Source organism: Macaca nemestrina, chromosome 12, assembly GCF_043159975.1.
Source record: "Macaca nemestrina isolate mMacNem1 chromosome 12, mMacNem.hap1, whole genome shotgun sequence".
Classification (NCBI taxonomy): Eukaryota; Metazoa; Chordata; class Mammalia; order Primates; family Cercopithecidae; genus Macaca; species Macaca nemestrina.
This window is the reverse complement of record NC_092136.1, coordinates 69,956,708-69,977,186: the sequence shown is the minus strand read 5'-3', so window position 1 is coordinate 69,977,186 and position 20,479 is coordinate 69,956,708. Positions and strand designations below refer to the sequence as shown.

Below are 20,479 nucleotides of genomic sequence, written 5' to 3'. Positions count from 1 at the left end.
CTCACACTTGTTATGTGGTATGAAAATTTCTTAGGTACAGTTTAAGTTTTGATATCTCAAATAGACTGTATGCTTATCCAGGGTATTATCAACTGCAGATAGCAGGGGATCAACAAATGTTGGCTATTTGTTGGATGTATTGGATCTGATTCTGATTGAAAGAAAATAGCAGGAGATAAAGAGAGGATTTTTTGGATGGGCCTCTAAAAGCTAGTGTAATTCAGTTATGTATCAGACTCACTGCATATATTGCTTACTATTTGTCTAAAATATCACACAATTCTTTGAACACACTTCAACAAATATTTGCTGACTACTTACCACTTGAAGTCACTCATCAGACATGTGAACTTAAATAAGAAGGAATGCTGCTCTCTTTGTTTTTGTGCAAATTCTGTATCCTCAGGGAACCATTCATTTCCTGTTTTCTGCTCCTTTGTTTGATGTGGACTTCATTTGTTGTTGTCATTAATCAATCTTTATGAGTTTTCTATATAATGTAGACATCATCTTTTATAAATGTTTACTTGGTGAAATAATTTCCGATTAAATGCATAATAAATAAATACAGTTTATCATTTCCAGACACAGCTGAAGATTCTGCCGTTTGAATTCAATATGTCAACTTTGCAGAATATCACTTCCACTTCCATCATTTTCCTGCTCACTGGTGTTCCTGGGCTGGAAGCCTTCCACACCTGGATCTCCATTTCCTTCTGCTTCCTCTATGTAACTGCCCTCTCAGGAAACAACCTGATCCTCTTTGCCATCATCACTCAGCCCAGCCTCCACGAACCCATGTACTATTTCCTCCTCATGCTGTCCACCACTGACCTCGGCCTGTCCATATCCACTCTGGTCACTATGCTGGGTATATTCTGGTTCAATGTGAGGGAAATCAGCTTTAATACCTGCTTGTCCCAGATGTTCTTTATTCAACTCTTCACTGTCATGGAATCCTCAGTGCTGTTGGCCATGGCTTTTGATCATTTTGTGGCCATTACTAATCCTCTTAGATATACTTCTGTCTTAACTGATCTTAAAATAGCACAGATTGGAGTAGCAATTATCACCAGGTTAACAATAACACTGATCCCTATGGTGTTGCTTCTTAACAGACTGTCCTACTAACGCAGCCACGTGCTCCACCACTCCTATTGCTTTCACCCTGATGTGATGAAGCTCTCATGCACAGACACCAGAATCAACAGTGCAGTTGGGATGACTGCCCTGATTACCACTGCTGGGGTGGATTCTGTCCTTATTGTCCTTTCTTATATTTTGATCATTAAGACTGTTCTTAGCATTGCTTCCCCGGAAGAAAGGAAGAAAGCCTTCAGCACATGTATCTCCCATATTGGGGCTGTTGCTGTATTTTACATTCCACTGATCAGTCTGTCCTTTGTTCACAGGTTTGGGAAGCAGACCCCACCCTACGTGCATACTTTGATTGCCAGTGCCTACCTACTAATCTCTCCTGTAATGAACTCCATCATCTATAGTGTGAAGACCAAACAGATATGCCAGACTGTGCTAAAAGTTCTCCATTCTAGCATGGCAAAGAACTAGATGAACGTTTCAATTTTTTCTATTCTTTGTCACTTTATAGATGAGTAAAATGCCATTTAAAGAGGTTAATATGTTTAGACTCATGCTTGTATTTAAAGTTTCCCAAAATACAACTTAGTTTGAAGTAAGAAGACTGTGAACTCAGAGAGCTTAATATGAGCTGAAGATTCTCAAGGATACCATTCTTTTCCTTTGATAGTCATGATGATAATAAGAACATTTCTATATTTGAGATGAATCATTTTCAAAGGCTTTGTTAACCAACGGCCCACCTTAGTTTGCAAATGTGGTATTATTTTGTTTTAAAAAAATGGAAAAAGAGAAAGTGTCTACTTATTATTTAAACTTCTCCTTTAAAGAGATAAATAACATCACCCTGCTCTCAAATGGGAATAAAAATGCGTTAACAATTTCAAATTACTGAATCTTATAAATGAAATTTACCATAGACAACTTGCTGTGTCCATGGTTACTTAATTGTTCCAAATATTTTTACTTTCCTTTGCCTCTGGCCTCATTGACCTCCACATTTAACAGCTAGTATAATAAATAAATATTTTATTGCATTGTCAGTAACCTAACTGTATTTGGTCAAATATTCATACTTTCTCCCAGCTCTTCAGGGAAGATGTCGAGTATAAGCATTCTGTGAAATACAACTATGCTTAATTCAGCTCCAATCTGTATAGTTTCTTCAGAAGTCGTAATGTCATGCTTATTGCTAAACAGGCATGTTCCTGCTTTTGGGAAATACCATCTTCAAATAAATTAATTTTCTTTAAGGCTTCAAGATTAACAAGAAGCAAATACAGAAATATTTTAATCTGGTGGGATTTATAATGCTATGCTTGGACCTTATCCTCAAGGAAAGTTGAAATGGATATGCTATTAAGGGTCTAGACTGAAAAATAGAAGTCACACCAGTGACTAACACAGGAAGCATTTAGTACAAATAACTGGATAAACAGATATTAGAGGACTGAAAGGGAAAAAAAGGGAACACGGGAATAATTCAGGGATAATAACTACAGGAAGTTTCCTCTACTCGTATGGCTTTGGGAACAAAGAGAGGAGTCTGGGCTTATTAAAAACTATAATTTTGATGGAGAGTTTCCCCAAGAGCTTATATTCTGACCTATAATGAGAGGGTGCTGCTCTTTTGGTTCTGGTACCTTAGGAGCTCAAAGGATGGAGAACATGAGACCAAGAGCCAACTTTGCAGGAAAGAGGACTTCCCCACTACAGCTCATACCTCAGGAACACCAGAGAAAGACCTCTTGTGAAGTTGGGACTCAGGTCCCTGAACACAGCCCACTGATAGTTGGTTCTATTTCTTTTGAGGGACATGATTAGAATATTGCTGGAAGTGTGGGAAAAAAATAAACTAGAAACTGGAACCAATGCATCTGGGCAAAGAACTATTGCTGTGCTAACAACTACAACCAGCCAAATGCTTTAGCAGTTCACCAAGTACCATTACATACAATCTTCCGAAAGGATGCTAGTTGACAATTTTGGGGTATTTCTTGGGGATGTTTTCTCTACTTTCTACCAAATATCTACTTCTCCTAGGACATGCCCCTCTCTCCTCTGCTACTTCAGGTCTCCTGTGCAATGGCCAGCAATAGAGTTTCAGATTGTGTCTGCGTCAACATCTGTTTTGGAGCTTACTGGCTGTTCAGGAACTCTTTGTCTTATCTTTCCAATTGCTCTCATGTCTGTTCAAGAATGGATTTTTTTCCAAAGACAGAGAATATAGCATATCTATTTTTAGCTGATATATTTTGACTGGAAACTTGTGCTCATTATTTTCACTGTCCTCTTAATCTCCAGTTCTATTGTCCATTATTTTGTGCTCTTCTTCATGCTTCAGACCAAAATGGACTGCATCATCAGGTTCTCTTGTGAGCTGACTTGGGGTTGGGTTCACAAAATGAAAGGCACCAGAATGAGAATGTAGAGTTGGAGGAGACATTCTGCTTTGACAATGTTTCGTCCTCCCGCTTTGGCCCCTGGAATTGTAATGGTTTCTCACTATCACCAGTCTCCAGGCATCTCAGCATCTCTTGTGATACGGTTTGGATCTCTGTCCCCAACCAAACCTCGTGTTGAAATGTAATCCCCAATGGGTTACATCTTCCTCTTGCTTCAACCATGTGAAGTGCCTTGTTCTCACTTTGCCTTCTGCCATGACTGAAAGCTTCCTGAGGCCTCCCCAGAAGCAGAAATTGCTATGCTTCTTGCATAGTCTGCAAAACTGTAGCCAGTTAAACCTCTTTTCTTTATAAGTTACCCAGTCTCAGGTATTTATTTATAGCAGTGTGAGAATGGACTAACACACTTTGTTTGTTTCCTAAGCCATGTCCATTATTCTATAATTAGTTTTTTCACTGACATCTCTCACTTTAAATTATTCTGAATGAATTTTATTTCCTGCTGATTTTGTGACTGATACATATCTCTTTAAAGAGCAAAGGAATGACTCCTTGATCTTAATAGGTCTACTTTTACTTAACCTTAAGTACTTTTTAGTTTGAAATGCATTTAATAGACGCTAATTGTTTTTTCACCACCTAAGGCATTAAGTAATTACTTTTTTTTTTTTTGTCAGAGCTAGCTGAGGTTTTATTTAGGACAGGAAAAAAAAAGCAATTGAATTGTTTTGTAGCTGGAGGCATGGACAAGGGGGGTCCTTAGGCATTAAACTCCCTGCTGTGGGCTGAGGGCTAGGGCTGAGCCTCAGGGGTGCTCCTGTTCCCTGTGCTACCCTGCACAGCGGCCTCTCTCCCGGGCTCTCGGGCAGCCGCAGGAGGGGCAGGCTGGGAGGGGCTGCCACAGCTGTTCGCTTCGGCAGGACGTCAGAGGACTCGGACACCAGCTTCCCTTCGCGGGTCTCGATCTTCTTCACGACCAGGGCTCTGGTGGAGCTGCTGTGGCTGAAGGAGCTGGAGCCTGAGGCAGAGCCAAAGCTGGAGGCCAGGTCGTAGCTGAGGCCAGGGCTTGTGAGGCCCCCATAGGCTGAGCTCAGACCACCTGCACAGGGGCTCCTGGTCTTACTATGGATACTCATGTTCTGCATCCCAGACTCCAGCCGGCTCTCCTCGCCTTCCAGCAGCCTCCTGTAGGTGGCGATCTCGATATCCAGGGCCAGTTTGACGTTCATCAGCTCCTGGTACCCACGCAACTGTCAAGCCATGTTCTGCTTGGCCCGCTGCTGGGCGGCCTCCAGCTCCGACAGCTCGGCGTTGGCATCCTTAATGGCCAGCGCCCCACTCTGCTCCGCATCTGCGATGGCGGCCTCCAGGGAAGCCCTCTGGCCTTTGAGGCCGTCAATTTCAGCCTGGAGTAGGCTGATGTTCCGGTTCATCATGGAGATCTCAGTCTTTGTGCGCTGCAGGTCTTCCGGTGCTTCCTAGCCAGTGTTTGCAGCTCCTTATACTTGATCTGGTGCATGCTCTCAGCCTCAGCCCGGCTGTGGTTGGCGATCTCCTTGTACTGTGCCTTGGCATCAGCGATGATGCTGTCCATGTCCAGGGAGCAGCTATTGTCCATGGAGAGCACCACAGAGGTGTCTGAGATCTGGGACTGCAGCTCCCGGATCTCCTTTTCTTTTCTTTTCTTTTTTTTTTTTTTAATTTATTTATTATTATTATACTTTAAGTTGTAGGGTACATGAGCATAACGTGCAGGTTTGTTACATATGTATACTTGTGCCATGTTGGTGTGCTGCACCCATCAAATCGTCATTTACATCAGGTATAACTCCCAGTGCAATCCCTCCCCCCTCCCCCCTCCCCATGATAGGCCCCGGTGTGTGATGTTCCCCTTCCTGAGTCCAAGTGATCTCATTGTTCAGTTCCCACCTATGAGTGAGAACATGTGGTGTTTGGTTTTCTGTTCTTGTGATAGTTTGCTAAGAATGATGGTTTCCAGCTGCATCCATGTCCCTACAAAGGACACAAACTCATCCTTTTTGATGGCTTGGTGAAATAGACATTTGGGTTGATTCCAAGTCTTTGCTATTGTGAATAGTGCCGCAATAAACATACGTGTGCATGTGTCTTTATAGCAGCATAATTTATAATCCTTTGGGTATATACCCAGTAATGGGATGGCTGGGTCATATGGTACTTCTAGTTCTAGATCCTTGAGGAATCGCCATACTGTTTTCCATAATGGTTGAACTAGTTTACAATCCCACCAACAGTGTAAAAGTGTTCCTATTTCTCCACATCCTCTCCAGCACCTGTTGTTTCCTGACTTTTTAATGATCGCCATTCTAACTGGTGTGAGATGGTATCTCATTGTGGTTTTGATTTGCATTTCTCTGATGGCCAGTGATGATGAGCATTTTTTCATGTGCCTGTTGGCTGTATGAATGTCTTCTTTTGAGAAATGTCTGTTCATATCCTTTGCCCACTTTTTGATGGGGTTGTTTGTTTTTTTCTTGTCAATTTGTTTGAGTTCTTTGTAGGTTCTGGATATTAGCCCTTTGTCAGATGAGTAGATTGCAAAAATTTTCTCCCATTCTGTAGGTTGCCTGTTCACTCTGATGGTAGTTTCTTTTGCTGTGCAGAAGCTCTTTAGTTTAATTAGATTCCATTTGTCAATTTTGGCTTTTGCTGCTGTTGCTTTTGGTGTTTTAGACATGAAGTCTTTGCCCATGCCTATGTCCTGAATGGTACTACCTAGGTTTTCCTCTAGGATTTTTATGGTATTAGGTCTAACATTTAAGTCGCTAATCCATCTTGAATTAATTATCGTATAAGGAGTAAGGAAAGGATCCAGTTTCAGCTTTCTACTTATGGCTAGCCAATTTTCCCAGCACCATTTATTAAATAGGGAATCCTTTCCCCATTTCTTGTTTCTCTCAGGTTTGTCAAAGATCAGATGGCTGTAGATGTGTGGTGTTATTTCTGAGGACTCTGTTCTGTTCCATTGGTCTATATCTCTGTTTTGGTACCAGTACCATGCTGTTTTGGTTACTGTAGCCTTGTAGTATAGTTTGAAGTCAGGTAGCGTGATGCCTCCAGCTTTGTTCTTTTGACTTAGGATTGTCTTGGAGATGCAGGCTCTTTTTTGGTTCCATATGAACTTTAAAGCAGTTTTTTCCAATTCTGTGAAGAAACTCATTGGTAGCTTGATGGGGATGGCATTGAATCTATAAATTACCTTGGGCAGTATGGCCATTTTCACGATATTGATTCTTCCTATCCATGAGCATGGTATCTTCTTCCATTTGTTTGTGTCCTCTTTTATTTCACTGAGCAGTGGTTTGTAGTTCTCCTTGAAGAGGTCCTTTACATCCCTTGGAAGTTGGATTCCTAGGTATTTGATTCTCTTTGAAGCAATTGTGAATGGAAGTTCATTCCTGATTTGGCTCTCTGCTTGTCTGTTACTGGTGTATAAGAATGCTTGTGATTTTTGCACATTAATTTTGTATCCTGAGACTTTGCTGAAGTTGCTTATCAGCTTAAGGAGATTTTGGGCTGAGACAATGGGGTTTTCTAAATATACAATCATGTCATCTGCAAAGAGGGACAGTTTGACTTTTTCTTTTCCTAACTGAATACCCTTGATTTCTTTCTCTTGCCTGATTGCCCTAGCCAGAACTTCCAACACTAGGTTGAATAGGAGTGGTGAGAGAGGGCATCCCTGTCTTGTTCCAGTTTTCAAAGGGAATTTTTCCAGTTTTTGCCCATTCAGTATGATATTGGCTGTGGGTTTGTCATAAATAGCTCTTATTATTTTGAGGTACGTTCCATCAATACCGAATTTATTGAGCGTTTTTAGCATGAAGGGCCGTTGAATTTTGTCAAAAGCCTTTTCTGCATCTATTGAGATACTCATGTAGTTCTTGTCTTTGGTTCTGTTTATATGCTGGATTATATTTATTGATTTGCAAATGTTGAACCAGCCTTGCATCCCAGGGATGAAGCCCACTTGATCATGGTGGATAAGCTTTTTGATTTGTTGCTGAATCTGGTTTGCCAGTATTTTATTGAGGATTTTTGCATTGATGTTCATCAGGGATATTGGTCTAAAATACTCTTTTTTTGTTGTGTCTCTGCCAGGCTTTGGTATCAGGATGATGTTGGCCTCATAAAATGAGTTAGGGAGGATTCCCTCTTTTTCTATTGATTGGAATAGTTTCAGAAGGAATGGTACCAATTCCTCCTTGTACCTCTGGTAGAATTCAGCTGTGAATCCATCTGGTCCTGGACTTTTTTTAGTTGGCAGGCTATTAATTATTGCCTCAATTTCAGAGCCTGCTATTGGTCTATTCAGGGATTCAACTTCTTCCTGGTTTAGTCTTGGAAGAGTGTAAGTGTCCAGGAAATTATCCATTTCTTCTAGATTTACCAGTTTATTTGCGTAGAGGTGTTTATAGTATTCTCTGATGGTAGTTTGTATTTCCGTGGGGTCAGTATGATATCCCCTTTATCATTTTTAATTGCGTCGATTTGATTCTTCTCTCTTTTCTTCTTTATTAGTCTTGCTAGTGGTCTGTCAATTTTGTTGATCTTTTCAAAAAACCAACTCCTGGATTCATTGATTTTTTGGAGGGTTTTTTGTGTCTCTATCTCCTTCAGTTCTGCTCTGATCTTAGTTATTTCTTGCCTTCTGCTAGCTTTCGAATGTGTTTGCTCTTGCTTCTCTAGTTCTTTTAACTGTGATGTTAGATTGTCAATTTTAGATCTTTCCTGCTTTCTCTTGTGGGCATGTAGTGCTATAAATTTCCCTCTACACACTGCTTTAAATGTGTCCCAGAGATTCTGGTATGTTGTATCTTTGTTCTCATTGGTTTCAAAGAACATCTTTATTTCTGCCTTCATTTCGTTATGTACTCAGTAGTCATTCAGGAGCAGGTTGTTCAGTTTCCATGTAGTTGAGCGGTTTTGATTGAGTTTCTTAGTCCTGAGTTCTAGTTTGATTGCACTGTGGTCTGAGAGACAGTTTGTTATAATTTCTGTTCTTGTACATTTGCTGAGGAGTGCTTTACTTCCAATTACGTGGTCGATTTTGGAGTAAGTACAATGTGGTGCTGAGAAGAATGTATATTCTGTTGATTTGGGGTGGAGAGTTCTATAGATGTCTATTAGGTCTGCTTGCTGCAGAGATGAGTTCAATTCCTGGATATCCTTGTTAACTTTCTGTCTCGTTGATCTGTCTAATGTTGACAGTGGAGTGTTGAAGTCTCCCATTATTATTGTATGGGAGTCTAAGTCTCTTTGTAAGTCTCTAAGGACTTGCTTTATGAATCTGGGTGCTCCTGTATTGGGTGCATATATATTTAGGATAGTTAGCTCTTCCTGTTGAATTGATCCCTTTACCATTATGTAATGGCCTTCTTTGTCTCTTTTGATCTTTGATGGTTTAAAGTCTGTTTTATCAGAGACTAGTATTGCAACCCCCGCTTTTTTTTGTTCTCCATTTGCTTGGTAAATCTTCCTCCATCCCTTTATTTTGAGCCTATGTATGTCTCTGCGTGTGAGATGGGTCTCCTGAATACAGCAGACTGATGGGTCTTGACTCTTTATCCAGTTGGCCAGTCTGTGTCTTTTAATTGGAGCATTTAGTCCATTTACATTTAAGGTTAAGATTGTTATGTGTGAACTTGATCCTGCCATTATGATATTAACTGGTTATTTTGCTCGTTAGTTGATGCAGTTTCTTCCTAGCCTCGATGGACTTCACATTTTGGCATGTTTTTGCAATGGCTGGTACCGGTTGTTCCTTTCCATGTTGAGTGCTTCCTTCAGGGTCTCTTGTAAGTCAGGCCTAGTGGTGACAAAATCTCTAAGCATTTGCTTATCTGTAAAGGATTTTATTTCTCCTTCACTTATGAAACTTAGTTTGGCTGGATATGAAATTCTGGGTTTAAAATTCTTATCTTTAAGAATGTTGAATATTGGCCCCCACTCTCTTCTGGCTTGGAGAGTTTCTGCCGAGAGATCTGCTGTTAGTCTGATGGGCTTCCCTTTGTGGGTAATGCGACCTTTCTCTCTGGCTGCCCTTAAGATTTTTTCCTTCATTTCAACTTTGGTGAATCTGGCAATTATGTGTCTTGGAGTTGCTCTTCTTGAGGAGTATCTTTGTGGCGTTCTCTGTATTTCCTGGATTTGAATGTTGGCCTGCCCTACTAGGTTGGGGAAGTTCTCCTGGATGATATCCTGAAGAGTGTTTTCCAACTTGGTTCCATTTTCCACCTCACTTTCAGGCACCCCAATCGGACGTAGATTTGGTCTTTTTACATAATCCCATACTTCTTGCAGGCTTTGTTCATTTCTTTTTCTTCTTTTTTCTTTTGGTTTCTCTTCTCGCTTCATTTCATTCATTTGATCCTCAATCGCTGACACTCTTTCTTCCAGTTGATCGAGTCGGTTTGTCACGTATTTCTCGTGTCATGGTTTTCATCTCTTTCATTTCGTTTATGACATTCTCTGCATTAATTACTCGAGCCATCAATTCTTCCACTTTTTTTTCAAGATTTTTAGTTTCTTTGCGCTGGGTACGTAATTCCTCCTTTAGCTCTGAGAAATTTGATGGACTGAAGCCTTCTTCTCTCATCTCGTCAAAGTCATTCTCCGTCCAGCTTTGATCCGTTGCTGGCGATGAGCTGCGCTCTTTTGCCGGGGGAGATGCGCTCTTATTTTTTGAATTTCCAGCTTTTCTGCCCTGCTTTTTCCCCATCTTTGTGGTTTTATCTGCCTCTGGTCTTTGATGATGGTGATGTACTGATGGGGTTTTGGTGTGGGTGTCCTTCCTGTTTGATAGTTTTCCTTCTAACAGTCAGGACCCTCAGCTGTAGGTGTGTTGGAGATTGCTTGAGGTCCACTCCAGACTCTGTTTGCCTGGGTATCAGCAGCAGAGGCTGCAGAAGATAGAATATTTCTGAACAGCGAGTGTACCTGTCTGATTCTTGCTTTGGAAGCTCCCACTCAGGGGTGTACTCCACCGTGAGGTGTGGGGTGTCAGACTGCCCCTAGTGGGGGATGTCTCCCAGTTAGGCTACTCAGGGGTCAGGGACCCACTTGAGCAGGCAGTCTGTCCCTTCTCAGATCTCAAGCTCCGTGTTGGGAGATCCACTGCTCTCTTCAAAGCTGTCAGACAGAGTCGCTTTTGTCTGCAGAGGTTTCTGTTGCGTTTGTTATTGTTTACTGTGCCCTGTCCCCAGAGGTGGTGTCTACAGAGACAGGCAGGTTTCCTTGAGCTGCTGTGAGCTCCACCCAGTTCGAACTTCCCAGCAGCTTTGTTTACCTACTTAAGCCTCAGCAATGGCGGGCGCCCCTCCCCCAGCCTCGCTGCTGCCTTGCCGCGAGATCACAGACTGCTGTGCTAGCAATGAGGGAGGCTCCGTGGGTGTGGGACCCTCCCGGCCAGGTGTGGGATATGATCTCCTGGTGTGCCTGTTTGCCTAAAGCACAGTATTGGGGTGGGAGTTACCCGATTTTCCAGATGTTGTGTGTCTCAGTTCCCCTGGCTAGGAAAAGGGATTCCCTTCCCCCTTGCGCTTCCCAGGTGAGGCAATGCCTCGCCCTGCTTCAGCTCTCGCTGGTCGGGCTGCAGCAGCTGACCAGCACCGATCGTCCGGCACTCCCCAGTGAGATGAACCCAGTACCTCAGTTGAAAATGCAGAAATCACCGGTCTTCTGTGTCGCTCGCGCTGGGAGTTGGAGACTGGAGCTGTTCCTATTTGGCCATCTTCCCGGATCTCCTTTTCATACAGCTGCCTGAGGAAGCCGATCTCGTCAGTCAGCCCTTCCAGGTGAGTCTCCAGCAGGAGGCTCCACTTGGTCTCCAGCATCTTGTTCTGCTGCTTCAGGAACTGTACCTTGTCGATGAAGGAGGCAAATTGACTGTTGAGGGTCTTGATCTGCTCCTACTCCTGGGTGGGCACAGCCTGGATGTTGGGGTCTACCTCCAGGTTAAGGAGGCTCAGCAGGCTCTGGTTGACCGTGTCAGTTGTGATGCCTCCCATGCCACTGGTCCCACCATAGCCTCTGCTCAGGCTACCCCAGAAGTTGCTGGTACCACTGGGGAGAAGCTCGAGGAGCTGATGCAGGCAACGGGCCCACTCGTGTAGAAGTGGCTGCTGAAGGCCTCGGGGGCCAGAGGTGGACACCTCGTAGGACTTCTGGGTCACCCTGATGGACGTGGTGGAGGCAGGAGTGGAGGCAGGCAGGCTGAACCAGGAGGATAGGCCTTTGATCTGGGTCTTATTACCATAAGCCTTGCTTTTGCCAGCATTTAAAACCCCAGGAAAAGCAGGATTTTCTCTATACTCTTCAGGACCTGAAACCAGAAATGGAAGGTGGGGTGGACTTGTGGCCTCCTGGTTAGATGACTTGTAGGGATCTGAACACAAAGCATTGTACGTTTTCTCTGGCCTAAATAGCATAGACAGCTAAAGTTTCGGACTAAGAGGAGAGAGGCTTCAGTTCTGCAGTAGTATTGTTCTTTTGACTTTAGTTTACATTAAAAACATAAGGTTAAAGGAACCGATTTACTGTTTACCTTGTGAAATGCAAGGATTAGAAATTTGCCGTTCTAATGGTTTGGAAGCAAAAATTATACCCCAATATTTTGGAGAATATAAAATCTAAAGATAAGTTCTCCATGATTCCTACACAAAAATCCCAGAAAGGGATATGAGGTGGTAGGAGAAACTTTCTGTATAAATGAATCCAATAGAACAACTTCATTGATTGCTATAATACAATGTTAAAATTGAATTTTTCCTCCCTAGTTATGGCTGAGGCAGAAAAATCACAACTACTAAATTCCAAAGTGAGCTGTCAGACTATCAAGGAAGACAGGTTAGGTGACAAAGAGAATATGCAATTCACTGAAGAATTAAAGAAATTGTTATAGACCGATGTAGTTTGGATCTGTGTTCCTGCCTAAATCTCATGTTGAATTGTAATCCCTATTGTTGGAGGGGGGCCTGGTGGAAGGTGATTGGATCACAGGGACAGTTTTTCATGGCTTAACACCATCCCTCTTGGTGCTGTTTTTGCATGGTGATTTCTCATGAGATCTGGTTGTTCAGAAGTATGTGGTACCTCCCCCTTGCTCCTTCTTCAGTCATGTGAATTATTGCTCCCTTTTGGCTTCTGCCATGATTGTAAGTTTCCTGAGGCCTCTCCAGCACCATGCTTCCTGTAGAACCTGCAGAGCCGTGACATAATTAAACCTCTTTTCTTTATAAATTACCCAGTCTCAGGTATTTATAGCAGTGCGAGAACTGACTAATATATAGACACAAAGATAACAGCCTAAAAAGTGAAATTTAAGACTGTTTTGTTTCCTGCTAATCTGCATGCCCAAAGAGGAAATAGAGAAACATGTATATAACAGAATTCTTGGCATCTTAAAATTGCAAATGTCTTTTTACACACCCTAATGGTGGGCTAGCTTAGTATCTTAAGCAAGAGGCAAATGGTGTCTTTGCAAGAACTGCCAGCTTTTGTTGTCAGAGCCTTGTTTGCTGAGAACTTCTTTTCTTTTTCTTTCTCTGATGTCAGAAAATTGTGATATAGAGGTGGTATGGACATAGTATCTTATGACACAGGAGGTGCTGTTAAATGGGGGTTCTCATCATAAGACTTGTGAAGAGGACCACTTTAGAGAAAACTGTGTTAAGATCTTATTCACTGTCTCATCAGGTGGTTGGGCAGAGATATAATGACTCCCTTCAGAGAGATCTGAGGTAGTGAGTGCACTGACTCCCTCTGAGACAGCTGAAAATCAGAAAAAGGGAGACTTTCTGTGGTGGTAGAGTAGAAAGAATTGCTGTTTCATATATAGGGTCCATACTACTCTCACAAATCTGCTTGTGCAAGACTGCCTGAGTGTGTCCTGTGGACCAGAAGTACACTGTGTGCATTTGAGAGAGCCTGTAAAAAGGTCCTCTTAGATGATGTCCAGTAGGGCTGTCTGGAGGCACAGTAAAGCCTCAACAGAAGAGAACTGGGGGTAACCTCTGGGCTGCGGAAAGAAATAGAGCACATTCACCAGATCAAAGCAACCTCTGGTGAGAAACCAGTAGTGTTTGTTGGGAGACTTGGATGAACTCATATAAGAAGTCCAAGAGAAAGTCCCCAAAACCACTAAGCCTAGCAAATATGAAAACATCTTATGACAATATCGAATAAATAAGAATTTTACTAGGTCAGGCATGGTGTCTCACGCCTGTAATCCCAGCACTTTGGGAGACTGAGGCGAGTGGAGCACTTGAGGTCCAGCCTGGACAACATGGTGAAACTCAGGGTCTACTAAAAATATTTCAAAATTAGCCAGGTGTGGTGGCACGTGCCTGTAGTACCAGCTAATTGAAGGCTGAGGCACGAGAATCACTTGAATCCAGGAGGCAGAGGTTGAAATGAGCCGAGATCGCGCGACCGTACTCCAGCCTGGGAGACAAGAGCGCAACTTTGTTAAAAAGAAAAAAAAAATTTACCATTGGTTTTATTTTCTTTTAGCTTTGACCTTGACAGTGTTAAAATAATAGCTAGAAATATATGAGTGTGTGAAAGAGAAGAGAAGCCAATGAAGCCTCTCTCTAGATGTCCTGAGGACTACCTATAGCCAGCTTTAGCTCAGATAGCAGAGAGGAGTATTATTTTTGAATGAAGATGCAAGTGTCGATTAATTTATTTCTAAATGGAAAGTGTGTTTTATAACTTTAAGCAGGACTTTTTGGCCCAGGGTGGTGCTTCACGCTTGTAATCCCAGCACTTTGGGAGGCTGAGGTGGGAGGATCGCTTCAGGCCAGGAGTTTGAGACCAGCCTAAGCAGAATACTGAGATCCTATCTCTACAAAAAAGTTAAAAAATTAGCCAGGCACAGTAGGGCCTACACCTATAGCCCTAGCTACTCAGGAGGCTGAGGCAGGAGGTTCAGGATTGCTTGAGGCCAGGAATTTGAGGTTGCAGTGAACTATGATCATGCCATTGCACTCCATCCTGGGTGAAGACAGAGACCCTGTCTCTAAAACAAAACAAAACCAAAAACAAAAATCCATAAAAATCAAGTAAGACTTTCTATTTTTTATGATAAGCAAAAAACTTTTATTGCTTGTCAACATTTTTATACAGGGGTAAGAAAAAATGTTTTCCACTGAGTAGCTATAAAGGGAGTGAGGGATAAAAAACAAATAAGAAAATAAAAACCAAAACAAAAACTCCATTTGCTTTAAAGATAACCTCCCATGCATACTGTTTGTTCATCAACTTTAGTTACATTATAAAAGACAATCAGTATCACTTCTTACTTTCAATCAGATCATTTAGAAGGAGATATTGCTCACTAGGCATCACATGGTCTGTTTAATAGCATTTGCTAAAATGTTTGCTTACAGTCATCAAACATTTATAAATAGCAAATATAAAGATTTTATTATTTAAAAAGAAATTTTTATGGCCATATTTGAAAAAAAATCTGTATTTTTAAAAATGTTTGGTTTAGTACAAGGTACATGACAATCCTAATAAAAAAAATACTTGGCTGGGCAGGGTGGCTCACGCCTGTAATCCCAGCACTTTGGAAGGCCGAGGTGAGGTCAGTAGTTCAAGACCAGCCTGGTCAACATGGTGAAAATCCGTCTCTAATAAAAATACAAAAATCAGTCAGGCATGTTGGCGGATGCCTGTAATCCCAGCTTCTTGGAGGCTGAGGCAAGAGAATTGCTTGAACCCCGGAGGTGGAGATTGCAGTGAGCCAAGATTATGCCACTGCACTCCATCCTGGGCAACAGAGCAAGACTCTGTCTCAAAACAAAAAACAACAAACAAACAAACAAAAAACCTGTCTATTCAGGGTTAGTAGTAATTAAGAAGTCATAGAACAAAATAATGAGCTGTCATTATCCAACTATTAAATTAGAAAATATTGAAGTAAAAATGTCACAATACTGCTGAGCGTAGGTGAGCAGAATACACTCATGATCAGCTGTTGGGAGTATAAACTGGTACAGTTCTCCTGAAAAGTAAAAGTTTAAAAACGAGGTATGTATTAGGAAAAAATTATTATCTTTTAAAATTCAGTAATTGTAATTAAAATGATATATTCAAGGAAAAATAAGATATGAAAAAATGATTAATAAAGATGCTAGTCACAATTGGATTTTCACATGACATTAACAGTTGGAAAGGACCTGGGTAATTTAACATAGGGAAATCGTTCCTTGTTAAACATATTATAATCCAAGAATAAATTAAAACTTACACATGTTAATCCTCTCTTCAGAATGAAGGCATGATTTCCATAGCTTTCCAGAGTATTGGGTACTGACTGCTTACAGCTGAGTCCCTCTCTAGAAATTGCCCTTGGACCAGTGGAGTTGCCACACCCAAGTTTATTAAGGGTCTTATCCAGTGACTGGTCAATACTGGTCAATACAGAGTACAGAGGCCTTGTCCCCCTTGCCTAGACAACTCTGAAGGGCCATTTCAGCTCTAGAGTGCCCATGGGACTTGTGGCCTCTGTTATAAGTGTGACACAGTTCAGATCCCCTTTTGCCCAATCGGGCCTCCCTTACTTCTATAATGGATGCTATTTCAGAAAGGACACTTTAATAAGTTTTCTGCGTACAAATCTCTATCTCACAATTTTGTTTCTGATAAATATGATCAAGGCAAAATATTGCCTTTTGTCCCCTCTTAATAGTCTTCCCCTTTTTTTCTTAGGAGGTGCTTGCTAGAGGTAAACACTATCTCAAAGTGGTGAGCAACATTCCTTTTAAAGTCTTTAAATTTTTCTTGAATATATACACATGCACATACACATACACACACACAGAGCACATGGAATTGTTTAGAAATTTTAAAATCAAGTAAATGCATTCTATTTACATATTCAATATTCAATGTGCATTTTGCTTTATTAACTAAATCTATTTTGAGATCATATATGTTGATGTATATGTTTATATAATTATATATGGTTTAAAAAACTTGTGTGTAGCATTTTATGTTAAAAACATACTACATGCTTTGCATAAAAAATCATCTCCCTAGTCACAGCCATTTAAATTGTTCCCATTTTTTTGCCATGACTAAAAAAACTAAATATTTTTCATTAAATATTAAATATTTTTATCCAAAGCTTTAAAAATTGTACGATAAGCATCTTCCTAGTTCATATGTAAGTTAAATTCTCTGGAAGTTAAATTGTTGGGCAATACAACGTAAAAGTCAGAGTTTAAGCAGAAAATTAGAAGCCACTACAAATATTTTCAAAGGATGTTATTGAAACCTGACAGCTGGGCAGATGATGGTGAGGTAACCTGTTTGCAGCAAGCTACTACAGCCTCGTGGCTGGAATTTCCTTGGTGTGATTGGAGCTCAGGAGCTATGGCACCCTGATAGAAGGTGGACATGTGGAGAAAATGCAACACTGCTAGAGAAGCTGCCCCAAACAGAGAGGGGCAGTAAGAAACTCCCTAACTCCTTGCCTCACCTTCAGACTTAACTAGTTTCTCCCATGGGCCAAACCCAACTAGAATACGGCTAACATGGAAGGCTGAGATAGCTAGCCTGCAAGGGTCAGCATCTTGGAGGTATTGAGCAGGGTAGAGTAAGGGAAATAAACGGATTTGAGGGCAAATATGTTCAAGATAAACACAGTTCACTCTTTTTGCTATTCATCAAATATATTTAATGACTTCATGATTTAACCTAATAGGCATCAGCATATATATATGTGTGTGTGTGTGTGTGTGTATATATATATACACATATATAAACATAACTTTCCTTTTCTCTGTCAAAAGTGGAAATGAGAAAGCCTCTCATTGAGTTCATTGCAAATCCAGGAAGCCCAACTGGTAAACAATTCTCCCAATCTGATCAGGTATGGATTTTTGTGGTCTGATGACCTAAGTGATGCATCGTAAAGTTAAGTAATATCCGCACTCCTCATACAAAGTAGTGAGGGAAGGGAAAATAACTGGGTAATATATTTGCGTTAAAAATGCATAGATAATACAGTCCTCATTTTTGTAGCTAGTCATGAGACAATGGCTTATATTTATCATTTTCTTTAAGCCCACTAAACTAATACACATCACCTTTTCCTTAGCTTTCACTTTGACTGGTGGTTTACCCAAATTTTTATTCCAAAAGGACTGTGTTCTCATTGATCTTTCCCTATTGGGTTTCTTTAGTATTTCATTTGCCTTTACTGTCAGATATGAGACATACGAGGTGCCCCAGTGAAACCTCTGAGTTCCAGATACAGTCTTCACTTCCCTCGTGGGATAGCTGCAACCTGATTTCTCCTTAAGCTTTGGAATCAGTATTGGAAGAGGATGACAGACATTAATAGCACCATTAGAGAGCCAGGGTGCAGAGATAGAATTTCTCATCAGATCTCCTTTTATTTTAACACTTAGGTTTCTGGGAGAGAGAGAGAGGGAGAGAGAGAGAGAGAAAGCGAGCATTGAGAATGACAGATGACTACTGCAAACTTAACCAAACAGGAGCCTTATTTGCTGCTGCTTTGCTAGATCATATTAACACAGCTTCCAATGCATGCTATGTGGCTATTGATATTTTTCCATCCACGAGACAAACTGAGGAATAGGAACAGTTTGAATTTAGTCATAATGTACGATAGTATGCACTCAAGACTATGTTGTTTCTCTGGATCTCTATCACAATGCAGTCTGAGAGACCTGGAGCAGTAAGACATCCCTTAGAGAATCACACTGGTCCACCATATTGATGAGATGATAAAACCATGCTAATCATGTGAGACAACAGGAACTCCCAAGGATAGCTGGTAGACCCTACAAAGATGCTGCGCCCTGCCACATCAGTAAAACTTTTAGTGGTCTGGTAGTCTGAGGTATGCTGGGGCATCTCTTCCACAACAAATGAAAAATATTGCATCTTGCATTTCCAACCACAACAAAGATGCACCATTCTTTTTTTTTTTTTTTTTTTTTTTTTTAAACGGAGTTTTGCTCTCTTTGCCCAGGCTAAAGTGCAATGGCATGATCTTGGCTTACTGCAACCTCCACCTCCCAGGTGCAAGTGATTCTCCTGCCTCAGCATTCCTAGTAGCTGGGATTACAGGCGTGCACCACCAGTCCTGGCTAATTTTGTGTGTTTAGTAGAGATGGGGTTGATCTCTACTAAATTTTGTATGTTTAGTAGAGTCGCAATGTTGGCTAGGCTGGTCTCGAATTCCTGACCTCAGGTGATCTGCCCACCTTGGCCTCCCAAAGTGCTGAGATTACAGGCATGAGCCACTGCACCTGGCCAGATGCACCATTCACAGTAGGCCACTTTGGGTTTTAGAGATGTACACAAACAGAGTCTGCTTCCCCACCACTCACAACACACACACAATTAGATGTGGCCTAGCTGACACTGAATTTTTCTTGAATGCCAAGAGGGTCCACAAACATTTCTTTCTTTTCCCATTAAATGTGTAGCTCATTTGTATAAGCTCTTTCAGTAGGAAGATGAAAGCTGTAAGTATCCACTGGCCTAAGGACTATGGCTAGTTAGGAAATCGGGCACTGATCTGTCAGTACCCTGACATGTAAAGACAGTTGTCAGTGGCTTTGCTGTCCCTTGCCCTCTCCTTCCACACTGATGTTTCTGGAGAATAAGAAAAGACACTATAAGATATGCTACATATATACCTCTGGTATGGGGACATTTTCTATAATATTCTGAATTTAATGTTCTATTACTTAATCTAGTGTTAAAGAGTTTTTGTGCATGTGTGTGTGCACATGTGTGGGTTCATACATGTGGCTATTTCCTGTCAATTTGTAGCCCACCAGAAATGATGTATTTAGGGATTCTTCACTGTTTTTAATATTTTCTGTTCATGTTTTTGTGGATATTGTTTCTATTCACTATGGATGGCTTTCCTTCTGTATTGTGGGGAAAGGATAAGATAGTCTGTCATTGGGAAGGATGGTAGACTATTAGCTCCTCATCTGGGTATAAGGGCTCTCTGTTCCTCCTGGATGTTGCCAGTGAGTTGAAGTGTAGACCTACCTTGGAGAAACTACCCACATTCATTCTTCCCACCTTGAGGCAAATATCTCTTCATGTCCTAAAGGATGGCACAAATAGGCCAGGGTAGGGTTAGTGGGACAGTAAAATGACTGGTCATTACAATGGAGTTTACCAATCCACACTTCAGAGACTGAACCATCCCATTGAATTGCTTCCACTTCTCCTTTGATATTCTCCTGTACATATTTTGGGCTGCAGTTTGTCTGTCAATGTTATTTCATCTTTTGTTGTATCTTTTTATGAATTCTCTATCTTTATGGATCACTAATTATAAGCTTACTTATATTCCAGGGAAACTGTGAATTTAATCTTTTTCTTCTTATTTTTATAGGCTAGGAATTAAAGATCAACTTTCTTACATAATCTTTAATTCTTTTTTAATATAATAGTTTTATTGTGATACAATTCACATACATACAATTCATTCATTTAAAAGGTAAAAATTAATGGTGTTTAGTATATTCATGAAGTTATGTGGCTGTACTTAATATGTTACTTGTTGTTCCAAGAAACTATAGAAAATTTTCATGAACTCCAAGAGAAGCACCCTATCCAGAAGCAGTTGTACCTCATTGCTCTCCATCCCTCTCAGCCCTGAGCAATCACTAATCTACTTTCTGTCTCTATAGATTTGCCTATTCTGAAGATTTTATATAAATTGAATCATACACTATTGGGCATTTGTGATGGGCTTTTTTCATTTAGTGCAGTGTTTTCAAGGTTTATACATTGTGTGGTAAGTATCAGTACTGCCGTCCTTTTCATAGCTGAATGAATATTCCATTGCATGGCTCCATCACATTTTGTATATTCACTTTTTAGTTGGTGGAAATTTGGGTGGCAACGCCATTTGTCGAAAACACCATTCT

At 41.1% G+C, this 20,479-nt stretch overlaps 1 protein-coding gene and 1 pseudogene across 2 annotated transcripts in view; both read left to right on the top strand.

Annotated features, from left to right (window-relative positions):
* LOC105468643 (matrix metallopeptidase 26) overlaps positions 1–20,479 on the top strand; it is a 363,923-nt gene that overhangs the window by 13,381 nt on the left and 330,063 nt on the right. The gene's annotated exons all lie outside the window — the stretch shown is intronic.
* On the top strand, positions 619–1,569 carry LOC105468657 (olfactory receptor 51F2-like; annotated as a pseudogene).